At 48.4% G+C, this 26,591-nt stretch overlaps 16 non-coding genes across 16 annotated transcripts; all 16 read left to right on the plus strand.

Annotated features, from left to right (window-relative positions):
* The first annotated feature begins 772 nt into the window (after positions 1-772).
* Positions 773-963, plus strand: LOC142704739 (U2 spliceosomal RNA). The gene has a single exon (XR_012868148.1). It is a non-coding gene; the product is annotated as a U2 spliceosomal RNA (small nuclear RNA).
* A 1,339-nt stretch (positions 964-2,302) lies between these two features.
* On the plus strand, positions 2,303-2,493 carry LOC142704741 (U2 spliceosomal RNA). Its single transcript, XR_012868149.1, has one exon. It is a non-coding gene; the product is annotated as a U2 spliceosomal RNA (small nuclear RNA).
* Positions 2,494-3,828: 1,335 nt separating this feature from the next.
* On the plus strand, positions 3,829-4,019 carry LOC142704738 (U2 spliceosomal RNA). The gene has a single exon (XR_012868147.1). It is a non-coding gene; the product is annotated as a U2 spliceosomal RNA (small nuclear RNA).
* Positions 4,020-5,352: 1,333 nt separating this feature from the next.
* On the plus strand, positions 5,353-5,543 carry LOC142704742 (U2 spliceosomal RNA). Its single transcript, XR_012868150.1, has one exon. It is a non-coding gene; the product is annotated as a U2 spliceosomal RNA (small nuclear RNA).
* A 1,337-nt stretch (positions 5,544-6,880) lies between these two features.
* LOC142704697 (U2 spliceosomal RNA) lies at positions 6,881-7,069 on the plus strand. Its single transcript, XR_012868119.1, has one exon. It is a non-coding gene; the product is annotated as a U2 spliceosomal RNA (small nuclear RNA).
* Positions 7,070-8,404: 1,335 nt separating this feature from the next.
* LOC142704743 (U2 spliceosomal RNA) lies at positions 8,405-8,595 on the plus strand. The gene has a single exon (XR_012868151.1). It is a non-coding gene; the product is annotated as a U2 spliceosomal RNA (small nuclear RNA).
* A 1,324-nt stretch (positions 8,596-9,919) lies between these two features.
* On the plus strand, positions 9,920-10,111 carry LOC142704695 (U2 spliceosomal RNA). Its single transcript, XR_012868118.1, has one exon. It is a non-coding gene; the product is annotated as a U2 spliceosomal RNA (small nuclear RNA).
* A 1,333-nt stretch (positions 10,112-11,444) lies between these two features.
* Positions 11,445-11,635, plus strand: LOC142704744 (U2 spliceosomal RNA). Its single transcript, XR_012868152.1, has one exon. It is a non-coding gene; the product is annotated as a U2 spliceosomal RNA (small nuclear RNA).
* Positions 11,636-12,954: 1,319 nt separating this feature from the next.
* LOC142704745 (U2 spliceosomal RNA) lies at positions 12,955-13,145 on the plus strand. Its single transcript, XR_012868153.1, has one exon. It is a non-coding gene; the product is annotated as a U2 spliceosomal RNA (small nuclear RNA).
* A 1,340-nt stretch (positions 13,146-14,485) lies between these two features.
* On the plus strand, positions 14,486-14,676 carry LOC142704747 (U2 spliceosomal RNA). The gene has a single exon (XR_012868155.1). It is a non-coding gene; the product is annotated as a U2 spliceosomal RNA (small nuclear RNA).
* A 1,320-nt stretch (positions 14,677-15,996) lies between these two features.
* Positions 15,997-16,187, plus strand: LOC142704748 (U2 spliceosomal RNA). Its single transcript, XR_012868156.1, has one exon. It is a non-coding gene; the product is annotated as a U2 spliceosomal RNA (small nuclear RNA).
* Positions 16,188-17,521: 1,334 nt separating this feature from the next.
* Positions 17,522-17,712, plus strand: LOC142704749 (U2 spliceosomal RNA). Its single transcript, XR_012868157.1, has one exon. It is a non-coding gene; the product is annotated as a U2 spliceosomal RNA (small nuclear RNA).
* A 1,312-nt stretch (positions 17,713-19,024) lies between these two features.
* LOC142704750 (U2 spliceosomal RNA) lies at positions 19,025-19,215 on the plus strand. Its single transcript, XR_012868158.1, has one exon. It is a non-coding gene; the product is annotated as a U2 spliceosomal RNA (small nuclear RNA).
* A 1,307-nt stretch (positions 19,216-20,522) lies between these two features.
* Positions 20,523-20,713, plus strand: LOC142704752 (U2 spliceosomal RNA). Its single transcript, XR_012868159.1, has one exon. It is a non-coding gene; the product is annotated as a U2 spliceosomal RNA (small nuclear RNA).
* A 1,334-nt stretch (positions 20,714-22,047) lies between these two features.
* On the plus strand, positions 22,048-22,238 carry LOC142704753 (U2 spliceosomal RNA). The gene has a single exon (XR_012868160.1). It is a non-coding gene; the product is annotated as a U2 spliceosomal RNA (small nuclear RNA).
* Positions 22,239-23,581: 1,343 nt separating this feature from the next.
* LOC142704754 (U2 spliceosomal RNA) lies at positions 23,582-23,772 on the plus strand. The gene has a single exon (XR_012868161.1). It is a non-coding gene; the product is annotated as a U2 spliceosomal RNA (small nuclear RNA).
* Positions 23,773-26,591: the final 2,819 nt, after the last annotated feature.

Consider the following 26,591-nt stretch of genomic DNA (forward strand, 5'->3'; position numbering starts at 1 on the left):
CCTACAAAGAGAGCAGCAATTTGGATTTGTTACTATGTTACCTGGAAGAATAACAAACTGTGCAAGGATGGAGGTTGTAGGAGCAAAGAGAAGTTGTCTGTAAAGTTGGTGGATGCCTATTTTCCATTTTGCAGTCCCTTGTCTCCCTCTTGTGGCCTCCTGGAGGCAAGTAGCTGTGCAAAAAAAAGACAGCCTGGCGGCCGGCTGTTGCAGTGTTGCCCTCTCAGGCAACACTGAGTGACTGACTGAGCCGCACCGTCTTATATAAAGTTCAGACGGAACTTTGCACGTGTCATAGTGGAGCCCTCAGGATTCCAGAGCCAGCTTTCTGACATCATAATGGGGCCTGCCTCAGAGATAAAAGCCTGGGCCCAGGCAGTGTTGGTCAGTGCTGCTCAGCAGGCAGCACCGGACTGGATTGGATTAAAGCTGATACAAGGTGTGAAGGAACAAGGGGTGGCTGTGGGCATGCACTTGCTGCCGCTGCCAGTGTTTATCTGCATGGCAGGAGGGCATTTGGGCGTTGCCAGGAAGGCGTTTTTATGTAGATTCCTCCTCCTCTTTCAGCACTGCATTGTGGTGCAAGCAAAAGAAGCAAATCCTGTCTGGCTTCCTCTCCGGCCTTTATTCACCTCCCTCCCGCTTAGTAGCTGTAAATGTGTGTGAGCCTGCAGGGCCCCATGGAATTGCCTAGGAGTAGGCTGAATCAATCGCTGCAAGGGGTGAACAGCAGTATTAGGCAGGCTCGGTCAACGGCCGGCCCATTCGGGTTATCGCTTCTCGGCCTTTTGGCTAAGATCAAGTGTAGTATCTGTTCTTATCAGTTTAATATCTGATACGTCCCCTATCTGGGGACCATATATTAAATGGATTTTTCGAACAGGGAGATGGAAATAGAGCTTGCTCTGTCCACTCCACGCATTGACCTGGTATTGCAGTATTTCCAGGACCGGTGCACCCTTCCCTTATGTGTTGACTAAAATCAGATTCCAAAAGTGCTATTTGTGTTTGCTATTGTTTTTGTCTTTCTGATGGGATCTCCCCTTTTAATCCCATTATTTCAACACCTGTTGGACAATGCATTTGTACAGTCATGTGTGATAATGAGCTCATTTATTAAATGCAATTAATTAATACATTGCCACCTCTTTTGTTGTGTGTGTGTGTGTGTGTGTGTGTGTGTGTGTGTGTGTGTGTGTTGTGTGTGTGTGTGTGTGTGTGTCTTCTGTGTTTCTGTGTTTCCGGCATTTCACATTGGAACAGCTCATTCACCTTCCTTGTCTTCTCTCCGCCCTCCCTTTTAGGTAAGTTAAAGAGCTGCACCTGAGCCAGCCACTGATTGATGCAGCACCACAGTCAAATAGTGGAGTGGAGTGGAGTAGGGGAACAGCAAACAGCCATTAAAGCAGCCAGCCGCCTACCCGCCACAATGGACCTACCTGTGTACACTAGATGGATGTGATGGAATGTACTGTCGTCCCTACATTTCAAGAAGAAGTAAGAATTGCAGTTGCAACAAACCCTTGCTTGCCTACAAAGAGAGCAGCAATTTGGATTTGTTACTATGTTACCTGGAAGAATAACAAACTGTGCAAGGATGGAGGTTGTAGGAGCAAAGAGAAGTTGTCTGTAAAGTTGGTGGATGCCTATTTTCCATTTTGCAGTCCCTTGTCTCCCTCTTGTGGCCTCCTGGAGGCAAGTAGCTGTGCAAAAAAAAGACAGCCTGGCGGCCGGCTGTTGCAGTGTTGCCCTCTCAGGCAACACTGAGTGACTGACTGAGCCGCACCGTCTTATATAAAGTTCAGACGGAACTTTGCACGTGTCATAGTGGAGCCCTCAGGATTCCAGAGCCAGCTTTCTGACATCATAATGGGGCCTGCCTCAGAGATAAAAGCCTGGGCCCAGGCAGTGTTGGTCAGTGCTGCTCAGCAGGCAGCACCGGACTGGATTGGATTAAAGCTGATACAAGGTGTGAAGGAACAAGGGGTGGCTGTGGGCATGCACTTGCTGCCGCTGCCAGTGTTTATCTGCATGGCAGGAGGGCATTTGGGCGTTGCCAGGAAGGCGTTTTTATGTAGATTCCTCCTCCTCTTTCAGCACTGCATTGTGGTGCAAGCAAAAGAAGCAAATCCTGTCTGGCTTCCTCTCCGGCCTTTATTCACCTCCCTCCCGCTTAGTAGCTGTAAATGTGTGTGAGCCTGCAGGGCCCCATGGAATTGCCTAGGAGTAGGCTGAATCAATCGCTGCAAGGGGTGAACAGCAGTATTAGGCAGGCTCGGTCAACGGCCGGCCCATTCGGGTTATCGCTTCTCGGCCTTTTGGCTAAGATCAAGTGTAGTATCTGTTCTTATCAGTTTAATATCTGATACGTCCCCTATCTGGGGACCATATATTAAATGGATTTTTCGAACAGGGAGATGGAAATAGAGCTTGCTCTGTCCACTCCACGCATTGACCTGGTATTGCAGTATTTCCAGGACCGGTGCACCCTTCCCTTATGTGTTGACTAAAATCAGATTCCAAAAGTGCTATTTGTGTTTGCTATTGTTTTTGTCTTTCTGATGGGATCTCCCCTTTTAATCCCATTATTTCAACACCTGTTGGACAATGCATTTGTACAGTCATGTGTGATAATGAGCTCATTTATTAAATGCAATTAATTAATACATTGCCACCTCTTGTTGTGTGTGTGTGTGTGTGTGTGTGTGTGTGTGTGTGTGTGTGTGTGTGTGTGTGTGTGTGTGTGTGTGTCTTCTGTGTTTCTGTGTTTCCGGCATTTCACATTGGAACAGCTCATTCACCTTCCTTGTCTTCTCTCCGCCCTCCCTTTTAGGTAAGTTAAAGAGCTGCACCTGAGCCAGCCACTGATTGATGCAGCACCACAGTCAAATAGTGGAGTGGAGTGGAGTAGGGGAACAGCAAACAGCCATTAAAGCAGCCAGCCGCCTACCCGCCACAATGGACCTACCTGTGTACACTAGATGGATGTGATGGAATGTACTGTCGTCCCTACATTTCAAGAAGAAGTAAGAATTGCAGTTGCAACAAACCCTTGCTGCCTACAAAGAGAGCAGCAATTTGGATTTGTTACTATGTTACCTGGAAGAATAACAAACTGTGCAAGGATGGAGGTTGTAGGAGCAAAGAGAAGTTGTCTGTAAAGTTGGTGGATGCCTATTTTCCATTTTGCAGTCCCTTGTCTCCTCTTGTGGCCTCCTGGAGGCAAGTAGCTGTGCAAAAAAAAGACAGCCTGGCGGCCGGCTGTTGCAGTGTTGCCCTCTCAGGCAACACTGAGTGACTGACTGAGCCGCACCGTCTTATATAAAGTTCAGACGGAACTTTGCACGTGTCATAGTGGAGCCCTCAGGATTCCAGAGCCAGCTTTCTGACATCATAATGGGGCCTGCCTCAGAGATAAAAGCCTGGGCCCAGGCAGTGTTGGTCAGTGCTGCTCAGCAGGCAGCACCGGACTGGATTGGATTAAAGCTGATACAAGGTGTGAAGGAACAAGGGGTGGCTGTGGGCATGCACTTGCTGCCGCTGCCAGTGTTTATCTGCATGGCAGGAGGGCATTTGGGCGTTGCCAGGAAGGCGTTTTTATGTAGATTCCTCCTCCTCTTTCAGCACTGCATTGTGGTGCAAGCAAAAGAAGCAAATCCTGTCTGGCTTCCTCTCCGGCCTTTATTCACCTCCCTCCCGCTTAGTAGCTGTAAATGTGTGTGAGCCTGCAGGGCCCCATGGAATTGCCTAGGAGTAGGCTGAATCAATCGCTGCAAGGGTGAACAGCAGTATTAGGCAGGCTCGGTCAACGGCCGGCCCATTCGGGTTATCGCTTCTCGGCCTTTTGGCTAAGATCAAGTGTAGTATCTGTTCTTATCAGTTTAATATCTGATACGTCCCCTATCTGGGGACCATATATTAAATGGATTTTTCGAACAGGGAGATGGAAATAGAGCTTGCTCTGTCCACTCCACGCATTGACCTGGTATTGCAGTATTTCCAGGACCGGTGCACCCCTTCCCTTATGTGTTGACTAAAATCAGATTCCAAAAGTGCTATTTGTGTTTGCTATTGTTTTTGTCTTTCTGATGGGATCTCCCCTTTTAATCCCATTATTTCAACACCTGTTGGACAATGCATTTGTACAGTCATGTGTGATAATGAGCTCATTTATTAAATGCAATTAATTAATACATTGCCACCTCTTGTTGTGTGTGTGTGTGTGTGTGTGTGTGTGTGTGTGTGTGTGTGTGTGTGTGTGTGTGTGTGTGTCTTCTGTGTTTCTGTGTTTCCGGCATTTCACATTGGAACAGCTCATTCACCTTCCTTGTCTTCTCTCCGCCCTCCCTTTTAGGTAAGTTAAAGAGCTGCACCTGAGCCAGCCACTGATTGATGCAGCACCACAGTCAAATAGTGGAGTGGAGTGGAGTAGGGGAACAGCAAACAGCCATTAAAGCAGCCAGCCGCCTACCCGCCACAATGGACCTACCTGTGTACACTAGATGGATGTGATGGAATGTACTGTCGTCCCTACATTTCAAGAAGAAGTAAGAATTGCAGTTGCAACAAACCCTTTGCTTGCCTACAAAGAGAGCAGCAATTTGGATTTGTTACTATGTTACCTGGAAGAATAACAAACTGTGCAAGGATGGAGGTTGTAGGAGCAAAGAGAAGTTGTCTGTAAAGTTGGTGGATGCCTATTTTCCATTTTGCAGTCCTTGTCTCCCTCTTGTGGCCTCCTGGAGGCAAGTAGCTGTGCAAAAAAAAGACAGCCTGGCGGCCGGCTGTTGCAGTGTTGCCCTCTCAGGCAACACTGAGTGACTGACTGAGCCGCACCGTCTTATATAAAGTTCAGACGGAACTTTGCACGTGTCATAGTGGAGCCCTCAGGATTCCAGAGCCAGCTTTCTGACATCATAATGGGGCCTGCCTCAGAGATAAAAGCCTGGGCCCAGGCAGTGTTGGTCAGTGCTGCTCAGCAGGCAGCACCGGACTGGATTGGATTAAAGCTGATACAAGGTGTGAAGGAACAAGGGGTGGCTGTGGGCATGCACTTGCTGCCGCTGCCAGTGTTTATCTGCATGGCAGGAGGGCATTTGGGCGTTGCCAGGAAGGCGTTTTTATGTAGATTCCTCCTCCTCTTTCAGCACTGCATTGTGGTGCAAGCAAAAGAAGCAAATCCTGTCTGGCTTCCTCTCCGGCCTTTATTCACCTCCCTCCCGCTTAGTAGCTGTAAATGTGTGTGAGCCTGCAGGGCCCCATGGAATTGCCTAGGAGTAGGCTGAATCAATCGCTGCAAGGGGTGAACAGCAGTATTAGGCAGGCTCGGTCAACGGCCGGCCCATTCGGGTTATCGCTTCTCGGCCTTTTGGCTAAGATCAAGTGTAGTATCTGTTCTTATCAGTTTAATATCTGATACGTCCCCTATCTGGGGACCATATATTAAATGGATTTTTCGAACAGGGAGATGGAAATAGAGCTTGCTCTGTCCACTCCACGCATTGACCTGGTATTGCAGTATTTCCAGGACCGGTGCACCCTTCCTTATGTGTTGACTAAAATCAGATTCCAAAAGTGCTATTTGTGTTTGCTATTGTTTTTGTCTTTCTGATGGGATCTCCCCTTTTAATCCCATTATTCAACACCTGTTGGACAATGCATTTGTACAGTCATGTGTGATAATGAGCTCATTTATTAAATGCAATTAATTAATACATTGCCACCTCTTGTTGTGTGTGTGTGTGTGTGTGTGTGTGTGTGTGTGTGTGTGTGTGTGTGTGTGTGTGTGTGTGTGTGTGTCTTCTGTGTTTCTGTGTTTCCGGCATTTCACATTGGAACAGCTCATTCACCTTCCTTGTCTTCTCTCCGCCCTCCCTTTTAGGTAAGTTAAAGAGCTGCACCTGAGCCAGCCACTGATTGATGCAGCACCACAGTCAAATAGTGGAGTGGAGTGGAGTAGGGGAACAGCAAACAGCCATTAAAGCAGCCAGCCGCCTACCCGCCACAATGGACCTACCTGTGTACACTAGATGGATGTGATGGAATGTACTGTCGTCCCTACATTTCAAGAAGAAGTAAGAATTGCAGTTGCAACAAACCCTTGCTTGCCTACAAAGAGAGCAGCAATTTGGATTTGTTACTATGTTACCTGGAAGAATAACAAACTGTGCAAGGATGGAGGTTGTAGGAGCAAAGAGAAGTTGTCTGTAAAGTTGGTGGATGCCTATTTTCCATTTTGCAGTCCCTTGTCTCCCTCTTGTGGCCTCCTGGAGGCAAGTAGCTGTGCAAAAAAAAGACAGCCTGGCGGCCGGCTGTTGCAGTGTTGCCCTCTCAGGCAACACTGAGTGACTGACTGAGCCGCACCGTCTTATATAAAGTTCAGACGGAACTTTGCACGTGTCATAGTGGAGCCCTCAGGATTCCAGAGCCAGCTTTCTGACATCATAATGGGGCCTGCCTCAGAGATAAAAGCCTGGGCCCAGGCAGTGTTGGTCAGTGCTGCTCAGCAGGCAGCACCGGACTGGATTGGATTAAAGCTGATACAAGGTGTGAAGGAACAAGGGGTGGCTGTGGGCATGCACTTGCTGCCGCTGCCAGTGTTTATCTGCATGGCAGGAGGGCATTTGGGCGTTGCCAGGAAGGCGTTTTTATGTAGATTCCTCCTCCTCTTTCAGCACTGCATTGTGGTGCAAGCAAAAGAAGCAAATCCTGTCTGGCTTCCTCTCCGGCCTTTATTCACCTCCCTCCCGCTTAGTAGCTGTAAATGTGTGTGAGCCTGCAGGGCCCCATGGAATTGCCTAGGAGTAGGCTGAATCAATCGCTGCAAGGGGTGAACAGCAGTATTAGGCAGGCTCGGTCACCGGCCGGCCCATTCGGGTTTATCGCTTCTCGGCCTTTTGGCTAAGATCAAGTGTAGTATCTGTTCTTATCAGTTTAATATCTGATACGTCCCCTATCTGGGGACCATATATTAAATGGATTTTCGAACAGGAGATGGAAATAGAGCTTGCTCTGTCCACTCCACGCATTGACCTGGTATTGCAGTATTTCCAGGACCGGTGCACCCTTCCCTTATGTGTTGACTAAAATCAGATTCCAAAAGTGCTATTTGTGTTTGCTATTGTTTTTGTCTTTCTGATGGGATCTCCCCTTTTAATCCCATTATTTCAACACCTGTTGGACAATGCATTTGTACAGTCATGTGTGATAATGAGCTCATTTATTAAATGCAATTAATTAATACATTGCCACCTCTTGTTGTGTGTGTGTGTGTGTGTGTGTGTGTGTGTGTGTGTGTGTGTGTGTGTGTGTGTGTGTGTGTGTGTCTTCTGTGTTTCTGTGTTTCCGGCATTTCACATTGGAACAGCTCATTCACCTTCCTTGTCTTCTCTCCGCCCTCCCTTTTAGGTAAGTTAAAGAGCTGCACCTGAGCCAGCCACTGATTGATGCAGCACCACAGTCAAATAGTGGAGTGGAGTGGAGTAGGGGAACAGCAAACAGCCATTAAAGCAGCCAGCCGCCTACCCGCCACAATGGACCTACCTGTGTACACTAGATGGATGTGATGGAATGTACTGTCGTCCCTACATTTCAAGAAGAAGTAAGAATTGCAGTTGCAACAAACCCTTGCTTGCCTACAAAGAGAGCAGCAATTTGGATTTGTTACTATGTTACCTGGAAGAATAACAAACTGTGCAAGGATGGAGGTTGTAGGAGCAAAGAGAAGTTGTCTGTAAAGTTGGTGGATGCCTATTTTCCATTTTGCAGTCCCTTGTCTCCCTCTTGTGGCCTCCTGGAGGCAAGTAGCTGTGCAAAAAAAAGACAGCCTGGCGGCCGGCTGTTGCAGTGTTGCCCTCTCAGGCAACACTGAGTGACTGACTGAGCCGCACCGTCTTATATAAAGTTCAGACGGAACTTTGCACGTGTCATAGTGGAGCCCTCAGGATTCCAGAGCCAGCTTTCTGACATCATAATGGGGCCTGCCTCAGAGATAAAAGCCTGGGCCCAGGCAGTGTTGGTCAGTGCTGCTCAGCAGGCAGCACCGGACTGGATTGGATTAAAGCTGATACAAGGTGTGAAGGAACAAGGGGTGGCTGTGGGCATGCACTTGCTGCCGCTGCCAGTGTTTATCTGCATGGCAGGAGGGCATTTGGGCGTTGCCAGGAAGGCGTTTTTATGTAGATTCCTCCTCCTCTTTCAGCACTGCATTGTGGTGCAAGCAAAAGAAGCAAATCCTGTCTGGCTTCCTCTCCGGCCTTTATTCACCTCCCTCCCGCTTAGTAGCTGTAAATGTGTGTGAGCCTGCAGGGCCCCATGGAATTGCCTAGGAGTAGGCTGAATCAATCGCTGCAAGGGGTGAACAGCAGTATTAGGCAGGCTCGGTCAACGGCCGGCCATTCGGGTTATCGCTTCTCGGCCTTTTGGCTAAGATCAAGTGTAGTATCTGTTCTTATCAGTTTAATATCTGATACGTCCCCTATCTGGGGACCATATATTAAATGGATTTTTCGAACAGGGAGATGGAAATAGAGCTTGCTCTGTCCACTCCACGCATTGACCTGGTATTGCAGTATTTCCAGGACCGGTGCACCCTTCCCTTATGTGTTGACTAAAATCAGATTCCAAAAGTGCTATTTGTGTTTGCTATTGTTTTTGTCTTTCTGATGGGATCTCCCCTTTTAATCCCATTATTTCAACACCTGTTGGACAATGCATTTGTACAGTCATGTGTGATAATGAGCTCATTTATTAAATGCAATTAATTAATACATTGCCACCTCTTGTTGTGTGTGTGTGTGTGTGTGTGTGTGTGTGTGTGTGTGTGTGTGTGTGTGTGTCTTCTGTGTTTCTGTGTTTCCGGCATTTCACATTGGAACAGCTCATTCACCTTCCTTGTCTTCTCTCCGCCCTCCCTTTTAGGTAAGTTAAAGAGCTGCACCTGAGCCAGCCACTGATTGATGCAGCACCACAGTCAAATAGTGGAGTGGAGTGGAGTAGGGGAACAGCAAACAGCCATTAAAGCAGCCAGCCGCCTACCCGCCACAATGGACCTACCTGTGTACACTAGATGGATGTGATGGAATGTACTGTCGTCCCTACATTTCAAGAAGAAGTAAGAATTGCAGTTGCAACAAACCCTTGCTTGCCTACAAAGAGAGCAGCAATTTGGATTTGTTACTATGTTACCTGGAAGAATAACAAACTGTGCAAGGATGGAGGTTGTAGGAGCAAAGAGAAGTTGTCTGTAAAGTTGGGTGGATGCCTATTTTCCATTTTGCAGTCCCTTGTCTCCCTCTTGTGGCCTCCTGGAGGCAAGTAGCTGTGCAAAAAAAAGACAGCCTGGCGGCCGGCTGTTGCAGTGTTGCCCTCTCAGGCAACACTGAGTGACTGACTGAGCCGCACCGTCTTATATAAAGTTCAGACGGAACTTTGCACGTGTCATAGTGGAGCCCTCAGGATTCCAGAGCCAGCTTTCTGACATCATAATGGGGCCTGCCTCAGAGATAAAAGCCTGGGCCCAGGCAGTGTTGGTCAGTGCTGCTCAGCAGGCAGCACCGGACTGGAATTGGATTAAAGCTGATACAAGGTGTGAAGGAACAAGGGGTGGCTGTGGGCATGCACTTGCTGCCGCTGCCAGTGTTTATCTGCATGGCAGGAGGGCATTTGGGCGTTGCCAGGAAGGCGTTTTTATGTAGATTCCTCCTCCTCTTTCAGCACTGCATTGTGGTGCAAGCAAAAGAAGCAAATCCTGTCTGGCTTCCTCTCCGGCCTTTATTCACCTCCCTCCCGCTTAGTAGCTGTAAATGTGTGTGAGCCTGCAGGGCCCCATGGAATTGCCTAGGAGTAGGCTGAATCAATCGCTGCAAGGGGTGAACAGCAGTATTAGGCAGGCTCGGTCAACGGCCGGCCCATTCGGGTTATCGCTTCTCGGCCTTTTGGCTAAGATCAAGTGTAGTAATCTGTTCTTATCAGTTTAATATCTGATACGTCCCCTATCTGGGGACCATATATTAAATGGATTTTTCGAACAGGGAGATGGAAATAGAGCTTGCTCTGTCCACTCCACGCATTGACCTGGTATTGCAGTATTTCCAGGACCGGTGCACCCTTCCCTTATGTGTTGACTAAAATCAGATTCCAAAAGTGCTATTTGTGTTTGCTATTGTTTTTGTCTTTCTGATGGGATCTCCCCTTTTAATCCCATTATTTCAACACCTGTTGGACAATGCATTTGTACAGTCATGTGTGATAATGAGCTCATTTTATTAAATGCAATTAATTAATACATTGCCACCTCTTGTTGTGTGTGTGTGTGTGTGTGTGTGTGTGTGTGTGTGTGTGTGTGTGTGTGTGTGTGTGTGTGTGTCTTCTGTGTTTCTGTGTTTCCGGCATTTCACATTGGAACAGCTCATTCACCTTCCTTGTCTTCTCTCCGCCCTCCCTTTTAGGTAAGTTAAAGAGCTGCACCTGAGCCAGCCACTGATTGATGCAGCACCACAGTCAAATAGTGGAGTGGAGTGGAGTAGGGGAACAGCAAACAGCCATTAAAGCAGCCAGCCGCCTACCCGCCACAATGGACCTACCTGTGTACACTAGATGGATGTGATGGAATGTACTGTCGTCCCTACATTTCAAGAAGAAGTAAGAATTGCAGTTGCAACAAACCCTTGCTTGCCTACAAAGAGAGCAGCAATTTGGATTTGTTACTATGTTACCTGGAAGAATAACAAACTGTGCAAGGATGGAGGTTGTAGGAGCAAAGAGAAGTTGTCTGTAAAGTTGGTGGATGCCTATTTTCCATTTTGCAGTCCCTTGTCTCCCTCTTGTGGCCTCCTGGAGGCAAGTAGCTGTGCAAAAAAAAGACAGCCTGGCGGCCGGCTGTTGCAGTGTTGCCCTCTCAGGCAACACTGAGTGACTGACTGAGCCGCACCGTCTTATATAAAGTTCAGACGGAACTTTGCACGTGTCATAGTGGAGCCCTCAGGATTCCAGAGCCAGCTTTCTGACATCATAATGGGGCCTGCCTCAGAGATAAAAGCCTGGGCCCAGGCAGTGTTGGTCAGTGCTGCTCAGCAGGCAGCACCGGACTGGATTGGATTAAAGCTGATACAAGGTGTGAAGGAACAAGGGGTGCTGTGGGCATGCACTTGCTGCCGCTGCCAGTGTTTATCTGCATGGCAGGAGGGCATTTGGGCGTTGCCAGGAAGGCGTTTTATGTAGATTCCTCCTCCTCTTTCAGCACTGCATTGTGGTGCAAGCAAAAGAAGCAAATCCTGTCTGGCTTCCTCTCCGGCCTTTATTCACCTCCCTCCCGCTTAGTAGCTGTAAATGTGTGTGAGCCTGCAGGGCCCCATGGAATTGCCTAGGAGTAGGCTGAATCAATCGCTGCAAGGGGTGAACAGCAGTATTAGGCAGGCTCGGTCAACGGCCGGCCCATTCGGGTTATCGCTTCTCGGCCTTTTGGCTAAGATCAAGTGTAGTATCTGTTCTTATCAGTTTAATATCTGATACGTCCCCTATCTGGGGACCATATATTAAATGGATTTTTCGAACAGGGAGATGGAAATAGAGCTTGCTCTGTCCACTCCACGCATTGACCTGGTATTGCAGTATTTCCAGGACCGGTGCACCCTTCCCTTATGTGTTGACTAAAATCAGATTCCAAAAGTGCTATTTGTGTTTGCTATTGTTTTTGTCTTTCTGATGGGATCTCCCCTTTTAATCCCATTATTTCAACACCTGTTGGACAATGCATTTGTACAGTCATGTGTGATAATGAGCTCATTTATTAAATGCAATTAATTAATACATTGCCACCTCTTGTTGTGTGTGTGTGTGGTGTGTGTGTGTGTGTGTGTGTGTGTGTGTGTGTGTCTTCTGTGTTTCTGTGTTTCCGGCATTTCACATTGGAACAGCTCATTCACCTTCCTTGTCTTCTCTCCGCCCTCCCTTTTAGGTAAGTTAAAGAGCTGCACCTGAGCCAGCCACTGATTGATGCAGCACCACAGTCAAATAGTGGAGTGGAGTGGAGTAGGGGAACAGCAAACAGCCATTAAAGCAGCCAGCCGCCTACCCGCCACAATGGACCTACCTGTGTACACTAGATGGATGTGATGGAATGTACTGTCGTCCCTACATTTCAAGAAGAAGTAAGAATTGCAGTTGCAACAAACCCTTGCTTGCCTACAAAGAGAGCAGCAATTTGGATTTGTTACTATGTTACCTGGAAGAATAACAAACTGTGCAAGGATGGAGGTTGTAGGAGCAAAGAGAAGTTGTCTGTAAAGTTGGTGGATGCCTATTTTCCATTTTGCAGTCCCTTGTCTCCCTCTTGTGGCCTCCTGGAGGCAAGTAGCTGTGCAAAAAAAAGACAGCCTGGCGGCCGGCTGTTGCAGTGTTGCCCTCTCAGGCAACACTGAGTGACTGACTGAGCCGCACCGTCTTATATAAAGTTCAGACGGAACTTTGCACGTGTCATAGTGGAGCCCTCAGGATTCCAGAGCCAGCTTTCTGACATCATAATGGGGCCTGCCTCAGAGATAAAAGCCTGGGCCCAGGCAGTGTTGGTCAGTGCTGCTCAGCAGGCAGCACCGGACTGGATTGGATTAAAGCTGATACAAGGTGTGAAGGAACAAGGGGTGGCTGTGGGCATGCACTTGCTGCCGCTGCCAGTGTTTATCTGCATGGCAGGAGGGCATTTGGGCGTTGCCAGGAAGGCGTTTTTATGTAGATTCCTCCTCCTCTTTCAGCACTGCATTGTGGTGCAAGCAAAAGAAGCAAATCCTGTCTGGCTTCCTCTCCGGCCTTTATTCACCTCCCTCCCGCTTAGTAGCTGTAAATGTGTGTGAGCCTGCAGGGCCCCATGGAATTGCCTAGGAGTAGGCTGAATCAATCGCTGCAAGGGGTGAACAGCAGTATTAGGCAGGCTCGGTCAACGGCCGGCCCATTCGGGTTATCGCTTCTCGGCCTTTTGGCTAAGATCAAGTGTAGTATCTGTTCTTATCAGTTTAATATCTGATACGTCCCCTATCTGGGGACCATATATTAAATGGATTTTTCGAACAGGGAGATGGAAATAGAGCTTGCTCTGTCCACTCCACGCATTGACCTGGTATTGCAGTATTTCCAGGACCGGTGCACCCTTCCCTTATGTGTTGACTAAAATCAGATTCCAAAAGTGCTATTTGTGTTTGCTATTGTTTTTGTCTTTCTGATGGGATCTCCCCTTTTAATCCCATTATTTCAACACCTGTTGGACAATGCATTTGTACAGTCATGTGTGATAATGAGCTCATTTATTAAATGCAATTAATTAATACATTGCCACCTCTTGTTGTGTGTGTGTGTGTGTGTGTGTGTGTGTGTGTGTGTGTGTGTGTGTGTGTGTGTGTGTGTGTGTGTGTGTCTTCTGTGTTTCTGTGTTTCCGGCATTTCACATTGGAACAGCTCATTCACCTTCCTTGTCTTCTCTCCGCCCTCCCTTTTAGGTAAGTTAAAGAGCTGCACCTGAGCCAGCCACTGATTGATGCAGCACCACAGTCAAATAGTGGAGTGGAGTGGAGTAGGGGAACAGCAAACAGCCATTAAAGCAGCCAGCCGCCTACCCGCCACAATGGACCTACCTGTGTACACTAGATGGATGTGATGGAATGTACTGTCGTCCCTACATTTCAAGAAGAAGTAAGAATTGCAGTTGCAACAAACCCTTGCTTGCCTACAAAGAGAGCAGCAATTTGGATTTGTTACTATGTTACCTGGAAGAATAACAAACTGTGCAAGGATGGAGGTTGTAGGAGCAAAGAGAAGTTGTCTGTAAAGTTGGTGGATGCCTATTTTCCATTTTGCAGTCCCTTGTCTCCCTCTTGTGGCCTCCTGGAGGCAAGTAGCTGTGCAAAAAAAAGACAGCCTGGCGGCCGGCTGTTGCAGTGTTGCCCTCTCAGGCAACACTGAGTGACTGACTGAGCCGCACCGTCTTATATAAAGTTCAGACGGAACTTTGCACGTGTCATAGTGGAGCCCTCAGGATTCCAGAGCCAGCTTTCTGACATCATAATGGGGCCTGCCTCAGAGATAAAAGCCTGGGCCCAGGCAGTGTTGGTCAGTGCTGCTCAGCAGGCAGCACCGGACTGGATTGGATTAAAGCTGATACAAGGTGTGAAGGAACAAGGGGTGGCTGTGGGCATGCACTTGCTGCCGCTGCCAGTGTTTATCTGCATGGCAGGAGGGCATTTGGGCGTTGCCAGGAAGGCGTTTTTATGTAGATTCCTCCTCCTCTTTCAGCACTGCATTGTGGTGCAAGCAAAAGAAGCAAATCCTGTCTGGCTTCCTCTCCGGCCTTTATTCACCTCCCTCCCGCTTAGTAGCTGTAAATGTGTGTGAGCCTGCAGGGCCCCATGGAATTGCCTAGGAGTAGGCTGAATCAATCGCTGCAAGGGGTGAACAGCAGTATTAGGCAGGCTCGGTCAACGGCCGGCCCATTCGGGTTATCGCTTCTCGGCCTTTTGGCTAAGATCAAGTGTAGTATCTGTTCTTATCAGTTTAATATCTGATACGTCCCCTATCTGGGGACCATATATTAAATGGATTTTTCGAACAGGGAGATGGAAATAGAGCTTGCTCTGTCCACTCCACGCATTGACCTGGTATTGCAGTATTTCCAGGACCGGTGCACCCTTCCCTTATGTGTTGACTAAAATCAGATTCCAAAAGTGCTATTTGTGTTTGCTATTGTTTTTGTCTTTCTGATGGGATCTCCCCTTTTAATCCCATTATTTCAACACCTGTTGGACAATGCATTTGTACAGTCATGTGTGATAATGAGCTCATTTATTAAATGCAATTAATTAATACATTGCCACCTCTTGTTGTGTGTGTGTGTGTGTGTGTGTGTGTGTGTGTGTGTGTGTGTGTGTGTGTCTTCTGTGTTTCTGTGTTTCCGGCATTTCACATTGGAACAGCTCATTCACCTTCCTTGTCTTCTCTCCGCCCTCCCTTTTAGGTAAGTTAAAGAGCTGCACCTGAGCCAGCCACTGATTGATGCAGCACCACAGTCAAATAGTGGAGTGGAGTGGAGTAGGGGAACAGCAAACAGCCATTAAAGCAGCCAGCCGCCTACCCGCCACAATGGACCTACCTGTGTACACTAGATGGATGTGATGGAATGTACTGTCGTCCCTACATTTCAAGAAGAAGTAAGAATTGCAGTTGCAACAAACCCTTGCTTGCCTACAAAGAGAGCAGCAATTTGGATTTGTTACTATGTTACCTGGAAGAATAACAAACTGTGCAAGGATGGAGGTTGTAGGAGCAAAGAGAAGTTGTCTGTAAAGTTGGTGGATGCCTATTTTCCATTTTGCAGTCCCTTGTCTCCCTCTTGTGGCCTCCTGGAGGCAAGTAGCTGTGCAAAAAAAAGACAGCCTGGCGGCCGGCTGTTGCAGTGTTGCCCTCTCAGGCAACACTGAGTGACTGACTGAGCCGCACCGTCTTATATAAAGTTCAGACGGAACTTTGCACGTGTCATAGTGGAGCCCTCAGGATTCCAGAGCCAGCTTTCTGACATCATAATGGGGCCTGCCTCAGAGATAAAAGCCTGGGCCCAGGCAGTGTTGGTCAGTGCTGCTCAGCAGGCAGCACCGGACTGGATTGGATTAAAGCTGATACAAGGTGTGAAGGAACAAGGGGTGGCTGTGGGCATGCACTTGCTGCCGCTGCCAGTGTTTATCTGCATGGCAGGAGGGCATTTGGGCGTTGCCAGGAAGGCGTTTTTATGTAGATTCCTCCTCCTCTTTCAGCACTGCATTGTGGTGCAAGCAAAAGAAGCAAATCCTGTCTGGCTTCCTCTCCGGCCTTTATTCACCTCCCTCCCGCTTAGTAGCTGTAAATGTGTGTGAGCCTGCAGGGCCCCATGGAATTGCCTAGGAGTAGGCTGAATCAATCGCTGCAAGGGGTGAACAGCAGTATTAGGCAGGCTCGGTCAACGGCCGGCCCATTCGGGTTATCGCTTCTCGGCCTTTTGGCTAAGATCAAGTGTAGTATCTGTTCTTATCAGTTTAATATCTGATACGTCCCCTATCTGGGGACCATATATTAAATGGATTTTTCGAACAGGGAGATGGAAATAGAGCTTGCTCTGTCCACTCCACGCATTGACCTGGTATTGCAGTATTTCCAGGACCGGTGCACCCTTCCCTTATGTGTTGACTAAAATCAGATTCCAAAAGTGCTATTTGTGTTTGCTATTGTTTTTGTCTTTCTGATGGGATCTCCCCTTTTAATCCCATTATTTCAACACCTGTTGGACAATGCATTTGTACAGTCATGTGTGATAATGAGCTCATTTATTAAATGCAATTAATTAATACATTGCCACCTCTTGTTGTGTGTGTGTGTGTGTGTGTGTGTGTGTGTGTGTGTGTGTGTGTGTGTGTGTGTGTGTGTGTGTCTTCTGTGTTTCTGTGTTTCCGGCATTTCACATTGGAACAGCTCATTCACCTTCCTTGTCTTCTCTCCGCCCTCCCTTTTAGGTAAGTTAAAGAGCTGCACCTGAGCCAGCCACTGATTGATGCAGCACCACAGTCAAATAGTGGAGTGGAGTGGAGTAGGGGAACAGCAAACAGCCATTAAAGCAGCCAGCCGCCTACCCGCCACAATGGACCTACCTGTGTACACTAGATGGATGTGATGGAATGTACTGTCGTCCCTACATTTCAAGAAGAAGTAAGAATTGCAGTTGCAACAAACCCTTGCTTGCCTACAAAGAGAGCAGCAATTTGGATTTGTTACTATGTTACCTGGAAGAATAACAAACTGTGCAAGGATGGAGGTTGTAGGAGCAAAGAGAAGTTGTCTGTAAAGTTGGTGGATGCCTATTTTCCATTTTGCAGTCCCTTGTCTCCCTCTTGTGGCCTCCTGGAGGCAAGTAGCTGTGCAAAAAAAAGACAGCCTGGCGGCCGGCTGTTGCAGTGTTGCCCTCTCAGGCAACACTGAGTGACTGACTGAGCCGCACCGTCTTATATAAAGTTCAGACGGAACTTTGCACGTGTCATAGTGGAGCCCTCAGGATTCCAGAGCCAGCTTTCTGACATCATAATGGGGCCTGCCTCAGAGATAAAAGCCTGGGCCCAGGCAGTGTTGGTCAGTGCTGCTCAGCAGGCAGCACCGGACTGGATTGGATTAAAGCTGATACAAGGTGTGAAGGAACAAGGGGTGGCTGTGGGCATGCACTTGCTGCCGCTGCCAGTGTTTATCTGCATGGCAGGAGGGCATTTGGGCGTTGCCAGGAAGGCGTTTTTATGTAGATTCCTCCTCCTCTTTCAGCACTGCATTGTGGTGCAAGCAAAAGAAGCAAATCCTGTCTGGCTTCCTCTCCGGCCTTTATTCACCTCCCTCCCGCTTAGTAGCTGTAAATGTGTGTGAGCCTGCAGGGCCCCATGGAATTGCCTAGGAGTAGGCTGAATCAATCGCTGCAAGGGGTGAACAGCAGTATTAGGCAGGCTCGGTCAACGGCCGGCCCATTCGGGTTATCGCTTCTCGGCCTTTTGGCTAAGATCAAGTGTAGTATCTGTTCTTATCAGTTTAATATCTGATACGTCCCCTATCTGGGGACCATATATTAAATGGATTTTTCGAACAGGGAGATGGAAATAGAGCTTGCTCTGTCCACTCCACGCATTGACCTGGTATTGCAGTATTTCCAGGACCGGTGCACCCTTCCCTTATGTGTTGACTAAAATCAGATTCCAAAAGTGCTATTTGTGTTTGCTATTGTTTTTGTCTTTCTGATGGGATCTCCCCTTTTAATCCCATTATTTCAACACCTGTTGGACAATGCATTTGTACAGTCATGTGTGATAATGAGCTCATTTATTAAATGCAATTAATTAATACATTGCCACCTCTGTGTGTGTGTGTGTGTGTGTGTGTGTGTGTGTGTGTGTGTGTGTGTCTTCTGTGTTTCTGTGTTTCCGGCATTTCACATTGGAACAGCTCATTCACCTTCCTTGTCTTCTCTCCGCCCTCCCTTTTAGGTAAGTTAAAGAGCTGCACCTGAGCCAGCCACTGATTGATGCAGCACCACAGTCAAATAGTGGAGTGGAGTGGAGTAGGGGAACAGCAAACAGCCATTAAAGCAGCCAGCCGCCTACCCGCCACAATGGACCTACCTGTGTACACTAGATGGATGTGATGGAATGTACTGTCGTCCCTACATTTCAAGAAGAAGTAAGAATTGCAGTTGCAACAAACCCTTGCTTGCCTACAAAGAGAGCAGCAATTTGGATTTGTTACTATGTTACCTGGAAGAATAACAAACTGTGCAAGGATGGAGGTTGTAGGAGCAAAGAGAAGTTGTCTGTAAAGTTGGTGGATGCCTATTTTCCATTTTGCAGTCCCTTGTCTCCCTCTTGTGGCCTCCTGGAGGCAAGTAGCTGTGCAAAAAAAAGACAGCCTGGCGGCCGGCTGTTGCAGTGTTGCCCTCTCAGGCAACACTGAGTGACTGACTGAGCCGCACCGTCTTATATAAAGTTCAGACGGAACTTTGCACGTGTCATAGTGGAGCCCTCAGGATTCCAGAGCCAGCTTTCTGACATCATAATGGGGCCTGCCTCAGAGATAAAAGCCTGGGCCCAGGCAGTGTTGGTCAGTGCTGCTCAGCAGGCAGCACCGGACTGGATTGGATTAAAGCTGATACAAGGTGTGAAGGAACAAGGGGTGGCTGTGGGCATGCACTTGCTGCCGCTGCCAGTGTTTATCTGCATGGCAGGAGGGCATTTGGGCGTTGCCAGGAAGGCGTTTTTATGTAGATTCCTCCTCCTCTTTCAGCACTGCATTGTGGTGCAAGCAAAAGAAGCAAATCCTGTCTGGCTTCCTCTCCGGCCTTTATTCACCTCCCTCCCGCTTAGTAGCTGTAAATGTGTGTGAGCCTGCAGGGCCCCATGGAATTGCCTAGGAGTAGGCTGAATCAATCGCTGCAAGGGGTGAACAGCAGTATTAGGCAGGCTCGGTCAACGGCCGGCCCATTCGGGTTATCGCTTCTCGGCCTTTTGGCTAAGATCAAGTGTAGTATCTGTTCTTATCAGTTTAATATCTGATACGTCCCCTATCTGGGGACCATATATTAAATGGATTTTTCGAACAGGGAGATGGAAATAGAGCTTGCTCTGTCCACTCCACGCATTGACCTGGTATTGCAGTATTTCCAGGACCGGTGCACCCTTCCCTTATGTGTTGACTAAAATCAGATTCCAAAAGTGCTATTTGTGTTTGCTATTGTTTTTGTCTTTCTGATGGGATCTCCCCTTTTAATCCCATTATTTCAACACCTGTTGGACAATGCATTTGTACAGTCATGTGTGATAATGAGCTCATTTATTAAATGCAATTAATTAATACATTGCCACCTCTTGTGTGTGTGTGTGTGTGTGTGTGTGTGTGTGTGTGTGTGTCTTCTGTGTTTCTGTGTTTCCGGCATTTCACATTGGAACAGCTCATTCACCTTCCTTGTCTTCTCTCCGCCCTCCCTTTTAGGTAAGTTAAAGAGCTGCACCTGAGCCAGCCACTGATTGATGCAGCACCACAGTCAAATAGTGGAGTGGAGTGGAGTAGGGGAACAGCAAACAGCCATTAAAGCAGCCAGCCGCCTACCCGCCACAATGGACCTACCTGTGTACACTAGATGGATGTGATGGAATGTACTGTCGTCCCTACATTTCAAGAAGAAGTAAGAATTGCAGTTGCAACAAACCCTTGCTTGCCTACAAAGAGAGCAGCAATTTGGATTTGTTACTATGTTACCTGGAAGAATAACAAACTGTGCAAGGATGGAGGTTGTAGGAGCAAAGAGAAGTTGTCTGTAAAGTTGGTGGATGCCTATTTTCCATTTTGCAGTCCCTTGTCTCCCTCTTGTGGCCTCCTGGAGGCAAGTAGCTGTGCAAAAAAAAGACAGCCTGGCGGCCGGCTGTTGCAGTGTTGCCCTCTCAGGCAACACTGAGTGACTGACTGAGCCGCACCGTCTTATATAAAGTTCAGACGGAACTTTGCACGTGTCATAGTGGAGCCCTCAGGATTCCAGAGCCAGCTTTCTGACATCATAATGGGGCCTGCCTCAGAGATAAAAGCCTGGGCCCAGGCAGTGTTGGTCAGTGCTGCTCAGCAGGCAGCACCGGACTGGATTGGATTAAAGCTGATACAAGGTGTGAAGGAACAAGGGGTGGCTGTGGGCATGCACTTGCTGCCGCTGCCAGTGTTTATCTGCATGGCAGGAGGGCATTTGGGCGTTGCCAGGAAGGCGTTTTTATGTAGATTCCTCCTCCTCTTTCAGCACTGCATTGTGGTGCAAGCAAAAGAAGCAAATCCTGTCTGGCTTCCTCTCCGGCCTTTATTCACCTCCCTCCCGCTTAGTAGCTGTAAATGTGTGTGAGCCTGCAGGGCCCCATGGAATTGCCTAGGAGTAGGCTGAATCAATCGCTGCAAGGGGTGAACAGCAGTATTAGGCAGGCTCGGTCAACGGCCGGCCCATTCGGGTTATCGCTTCTCGGCCTTTTGGCTAAGATCAAGTGTAGTATCTGTTCTTATCAGTTTAATATCTGATACGTCCCCTATCTGGGGACCATATATTAAATGGATTTTTCGAACAGGGAGATGGAAATAGAGCTTGCTCTGTCCACTCCACGCATTGACCTGGTATTGCAGTATTTCCAGGACCGGTGCACCCTTCCCTTATGTGTTGACTAAAATCAGATTCCAAAAGTGCTATTTGTGTTTGCTATTGTTTTTGTCTTTCTGATGGGATCTCCCCTTTTAATCCCATTATTTCAACACCTGTTGGACAATGCATTTGTACAGTCATGTGTGATAATGAGCTCATTTATTAAATGCAATTAATTAATACATTGCCACCTCTTGTTGTGTGTGTGTGTGTGTGTGTGTGTGTGTGTGTGTGTGTGTGTGTGTGTGTGTGTGTGTGTGTGTCTTCTGTGTTTCTGTGTTTCCGGCATTTCACATTGGAACAGCTCATTCACCTTCCTTGTCTTCTCTCCGCCCTCCCTTTTAGGTAAGTTAAAGAGCTGCACCTGAGCCAGCCACTGATTGATGCAGCACCACAGTCAAATAGTGGAGTGGAGTGGAGTAGGGGAACAGCAAACAGCCATTAAAGCAGCCAGCCGCCTACCCGCCACAATGGACCTACCTGTGTACACTAGATGGATGTGATGGAATGTACTGTCGTCCCTACATTTCAAGAAGAAGTAAGAATTGCAGTTGCAACAAACCCTTGCTTGCCTACAAAGAGAGCAGCAATTTGGATTTGTTACTATGTTACCTGGAAGAATAACAAACTGTGCAAGGATGGAGGTTGTAGGAGCAAAGAGAAGTTGTCTGTAAAGTTGGTGGATGCCTATTTTCCATTTTGCAGTCCCTTGTCTCCCTCTTGTGGCCTCCTGGAGGCAAGTAGCTGTGCAAAAAAAAGACAGCCTGGCGGCCGGCTGTTGCAGTGTTGCCCTCTCAGGCAACACTGAGTGACTGACTGAGCCGCACCGTCTTATATAAAGTTCAGACGGAACTTTGCACGTGTCATAGTGGAGCCCTCAGGATTCCAGAGCCAGCTTTCTGACATCATAATGGGGCCTGCCTCAGAGATAAAAGCCTGGGCCCAGGCAGTGTTGGTCAGTGCTGCTCAGCAGGCAGCACCGGACTGGATTGGATTAAAGCTGATACAAGGTGTGAAGGAACAAGGGGTGGCTGTGGGCATGCACTTGCTGCCGCTGCCAGTGTTTATCTGCATGGCAGGAGGGCATTTGGGCGTTGCCAGGAAGGCGTTTTTATGTAGATTCCTCCTCCTCTTTCAGCACTGCATTGTGGTGCAAGCAAAAGAAGCAAATCCTGTCTGGCTTCCTCTCCGGCCTTTATTCACCTCCCTCCCGCTTAGTAGCTGTAAATGTGTGTGAGCCTGCAGGGCCCCATGGAATTGCCTAGGAGTAGGCTGAATCAATCGCTGCAAGGGGTGAACAGCAGTATTAGGCAGGCTCGGTCAACGGCCGGCCCATTCGGGTTATCGCTTCTCGGCCTTTTGGCTAAGATCAAGTGTAGTATCTGTTCTTATCAGTTTAATATCTGATACGTCCCCTATCTGGGGACCATATATTAAATGGATTTTTCGAACAGGGAGATGGAAATAGAGCTTGCTCTGTCCACTCCACGCATTGACCTGGTATTGCAGTATTTCCAGGACCGGTGCACCCTTCCCTTATGTGTTGACTAAAATCAGATTCCAAAAGTGCTATTTGTGTTTGCTATTGTTTTTGTCTTTCTGATGGGATCTCCCCTTTTAATCCCATTATTTCAACACCTGTTGGACAATGCATTTGTACAGTCATGTGTGATAATGAGCTCATTTATTAAATGCAATTAATTAATACATTGCCACCTCTTGTGTGTGTGTGTGTGTGTGTGTGTGTGTGTGTGTGTGTGTGTGTGTGTGTGTGTGTGTGTGTGTGTGTGTGTGTGTCTTCTGTGTTTCTGTGTTTCCGGCATTTCACATTGGAACAGCTCATTCACCTTCCTTGTCTTCTCTCCGCCCTCCCTTTTAGGTAAGTTAAAGAGCTGCACCTGAGCCAGCCACTGATTGATGCAGCACCACAGTCAAATAGTGGAGTGGAGTGGAGTAGGGGAACAGCAAACAGCCATTAAAGCAGCCAGCCGCCTACCCGCCACAATGGACCTACCTGTGTACACTAGATGGATGTGATGGAATGTACTGTCGTCCCTACATTTCAAGAAGAAGTAAGAATTGCAGTTGCAACAAACCCTTGCTTGCCTACAAAGAGAGCAGCAATTTGGATTTGTTACTATGTTACCTGGAAGAATAACAAACTGTGCAAGGATGGAGGTTGTAGGAGCAAAGAGAAGTTGTCTGTAAAGTTGGTGGATGCCTATTTTCCATTTTGCAGTCCCTTGTCTCCCTCTTGTGGCCTCCTGGAGGCAAGTAGCTGTGCAAAAAAAAGACAGCCTGGCGGCCGGCTGTTGCAGTGTTGCCCTCTCAGGCAACACTGAGTGACTGACTGAGCCGCACCGTCTTATATAAAGTTCAGACGGAACTTTGCACGTGTCATAGTGGAGCCCTCAGGATTCCAGAGCCAGCTTTCTGACATCATAATGGGGCCTGCCTCAGAGATAAAAGCCTGGGCCCAGGCAGTGTTGGTCAGTGCTGCTCAGCAGGCAGCACCGGACTGGATTGGATTAAAGCTGATACAAGGTGTGAAGGAACAAGGGGTGGCTGTGGGCATGCACTTGCTGCCGCTGCCAGTGTTTATCTGCATGGCAGGAGGGCATTTGGGCGTTGCCAGGAAGGCGTTTTTATGTAGATTCCTCCTCCTCTTTCAGCACTGCATTGTGGTGCAAGCAAAAGAAGCAAATCCTGTCTGGCTTCCTCTCCGGCCTTTATTCACCTCCCTCCCGCTTAGTAGCTGTAAATGTGTGTGAGCCTGCAGGGCCCCATGGAATTGCCTAGGAGTAGGCTGAATCAATCGCTGCAAGGGGTGAACAGCAGTATTAGGCAGGCTCGGTCAACGGCCGGCCCATTCGGGTTATCGCTTCTCGGCCTTTTGGCTAAGATCAAGTGTAGTATCTGTTCTTATCAGTTTAATATCTGATACGTCCCCTATCTGGGGACCATATATTAAATGGATTTTTCGAACAGGGAGATGGAAATAGAGCTTGCTCTGTCCACTCCACGCATTGACCTGGTATTGCAGTATTTCCAGGACCGGTGCACCCTTCCCTTATGTGTTGACTAAAATCAGATTCCAAAAGTGCTATTTGTGTTTGCTATTGTTTTTGTCTTTCTGATGGGATCTCCCCTTTTAATCCCATTATTTCAACACCTGTTGGACAATGCATTTGTACAGTCATGTGTGATAATGAGCTCATTTATTAAATGCAATTAATTAATACATTGCCACCTCTTGTTGTGTGTGTGTGTGTGTGTGTGTGTGTGTGTGTGTGTGTGTGTGTGTGTGTGTGTGTGTGTGTGTCTTCTGTGTTTCTGTGTTTCCGGCATTTCACATTGGAACAGCTCATTCACCTTCCTTGTCTTCTCTCCGCCCTCCCTTTTAGGTAAGTTAAAGAGCTGCACCTGAGCCAGCCACTGATTGATGCAGCACCACAGTCAAATAGTGGAGTGGAGTGGAGTAGGGGAACAGCAAACAGCCATTAAAGCAGCCAGCCGCCTACCCGCCACAATGGACCTACCTGTGTACACTAGATGGATGTGATGGAATGTACTGTCGTCCCTACATTTCAAGAAGAAGTAAGAATTGCAGTTGCAACAAACCCTTGCTTGCCTACAAAGAGAGCAGCAATTTGGATTTGTTACTATGTTACCTGGAAGAATAACAAACTGTGCAAGGATGGAGGTTGTAGGAGCAAAGAGAAGTTGTCTGTAAAGTTGGTGGATGCCTATTTTCCATTTTGCAGTCCCTTGTCTCCCTCTTGTGGCCTCCTGGAGGCAAGTAGCTGTGCAAAAAAAAGACAGCCTGGCGGCCGGCTGTTGCAGTGTTGCCCTCTCAGGCAACACTGAGTGACTGACTGAGCCGCACCGTCTTATATAAAGTTCAGACGGAACTTTGCACGTGTCATAGTGGAGCCCTCAGGATTCCAGAGCCAGCTTTCTGACATCATAATGGGGCCTGCCTCAGAGATAAAAGCCTGGGCCCAGGCAGTGTTGGTCAGTGCTGCTCAGCAGGCAGCACCGGACTGGATTGGATTAAAGCTGATACAAGGTGTGAAGGAACAAGGGGTGGCTGTGGGCATGCACTTGCTGCCGCTGCCAGTGTTTATCTGCATGGCAGGAGGGCATTTGGGCGTTGCCAGGAAGGCGTTTTTATGTAGATTCCTCCTCCTCTTTCAGCACTGCATTGTGGTGCAAGCAAAAGAAGCAAATCCTGTCTGGCTTCCTCTCCGGCCTTTATTCACCTCCCTCCCGCTTAGTAGCTGTAAATGTGTGTGAGCCTGCAGGGCCCCATGGAATTGCCTAGGAGTAGGCTGAATCAATCGCTGCAAGGGGTGAACAGCAGTATTAGGCAGGCTCGGTCAACGGCCGGCCCATTCGGGTTATCGCTTCTCGGCCTTTTGGCTAAGACCAAGTGTATTTATACAGGAGGTTTTTGGTCAGAAGGTGCTCAGGTACCCTCTCTCTCGGCCTCGGGGGATCGTCCAGGTTCGCCTGGACTTCACCCCCGTGCTGCTATTTGGGAGAGAGGCTTAGTCCTGAGCAACGAGTTGCGATCCCCCCCAGCCCCTTGGTCTCCGTAAGACAAGGGGCGCAGCGAAAGCTGTGCGGTTCGACCTGGCCACGCAAATGGCAGGCGAACCCGATGCGGTGCCGGTGTACGCCCGGCTTAAGAATTCTGCACGATTTATCGTGGCAGAGGGTGGAGGCGGTCCCCGTGGTATTAAATTTTTAGTCCACGCCATTTTGGAAGATCTGCTGGCGGTCCACAAGAACGAGCTCTTGGCTATCCAGGACTACCCGAAGCGAGGAATCTACGATGTCACCTTCATGGGAGAAGGAATACTCCGTGATGCTATGGACCGAGCTGAGAGGAAACAAGGTGAACTCGTAGCAGCGGGAGTCAAGGTAGTAGAGCATGAATTTGAAATAACCAAACTCGTGGTGATTAAAATGTATTCCCCATATGTGAGAGATATGGAAGTGGCAGCATTTCTAGCTGCCTACTTCAAAAATGTCAAACTCCTGGGGAAAGTGATGAACGAGTGTGGAGTGTGGACCGCCAAATGGAAGTTTTTAGTTACGCTGATTAAGGACCCCTCCACCCAAGAAACGAGATTACCACCGGCTCGTTTTAAAATTGGAAATGTGAATGGCGACCTCTACTTCTCAGGGATGCCAAACTTCTGCAGGGCTTGTGGTACCTATGGACATACCAGTTTTAACTGCGATGTCACCTGCAGAAACTGTGGAAGCAAAGAGCACAATATAAGGGAGTGCACAGAAGAAAAAAAATGCAACTTTTGTCAAAAAACTGGTCACTTGTATTTTTCTTGTCCTCATAGGTACCGAAGCGGAGAAGAAGAGCAACCCGGGGCGCCCCCACGTGCTCCACCAGCGGACCAGCCCCGCCCTCAGGGAGAGGAACAAGCCAATGCTGCAAAGGAGCAGCGGGGTACCTGGGCTTCAAGGGTACGGTCTGTTGGAGCCAAAGCAGGTACCTCACAGCCAACAGCCTCAGAGGAGAGAAGGGAGTCCAGTGCGAAGGAAAAACGCCAAGCCAAACGTAAGGCTGAGAAGGGGCAGGCCAGTGAGATAACTGAGGCATCCCAGAGTGCTGGTTGCTCAGTGGATGCCGGGCCTGCTCCCAATCCTGGGTCTCTAGATACGGAGTCTGAAGAGGAAGGTTGGCTGAAAGTGGGTCCCCGTAAAAAGGGTAAACAGGAGCGTGCCGGTAGGGGGGTGACAGGGGAGGAGCAAATGGATACGTCCGTAAAGCAAAGTGAGGCTCCTCCTAGGACCGCCCCCTCGTCGTTACTGGTGAGGAGGGTGGGCACTGTTCCCCCCGAGCCAACCGACACCCCGCCAT

Source organism: Rhinoderma darwinii, unplaced genomic scaffold (assembly GCF_050947455.1).
Source record: "Rhinoderma darwinii isolate aRhiDar2 unplaced genomic scaffold, aRhiDar2.hap1 Scaffold_3364, whole genome shotgun sequence".
Classification (NCBI taxonomy): domain Eukaryota; kingdom Metazoa; phylum Chordata; class Amphibia; order Anura; family Rhinodermatidae; genus Rhinoderma; species Rhinoderma darwinii.